General features: G+C 43.3%; 1 non-coding gene across 1 annotated transcript; it reads left to right on the top strand.

Moving 5' to 3' along the window:
• Positions 1 to 270: 270 nt before the first annotated feature.
• On the top strand, positions 271 to 374 carry LOC112716237 (small nucleolar RNA R71). The gene has a single exon (XR_003160230.1). It is a non-coding gene; the product is annotated as a small nucleolar RNA R71 (small nucleolar RNA).

The raw sequence follows: 374 nt of genomic DNA, 5'->3' as shown, positions 1-374 counted from the left end.
AATTTCCTGGTGAGCTCTGCTAGTTGCTTGGCAAACACCTTGTTTTGGGCTAGAATTGTATCAACATGGTTCAGCTCCATGACTCCCTTAGTGTTGTGTCTCTCTGAAGCATAGTAGTACTCATTCTCAGCCACTGTCTCAATCACTTCAATGGCTTCTTCCACAGTCTTTTTCCTGTTCAATGAACCTCCTGATGAATGGTCTACAGCCTTCCTTGATTCATAAGAAAGTCCATCATAGAAAATATGCAATTGCACCCAGTCATGGAACATGTCTGGTGGGCATTTTCTTGTCAAATCCTTGAACCTCTCCCATGCCTCGTAGAGAGTTTCACCATCTTGTTGTCTAAAAGTCTGAACCTCAGATCGAAGCCT

Source organism: Arachis hypogaea, chromosome 1 (genome assembly GCF_003086295.3).
Source record: "Arachis hypogaea cultivar Tifrunner chromosome 1, arahy.Tifrunner.gnm2.J5K5, whole genome shotgun sequence".
In the NCBI taxonomy this organism is placed as follows: Eukaryota; Viridiplantae; Streptophyta; class Magnoliopsida; order Fabales; family Fabaceae; genus Arachis; species Arachis hypogaea.
Note: the sequence above shows the minus strand (reverse complement) of the source record. Positions and strands in the feature narration are given on the sequence as shown.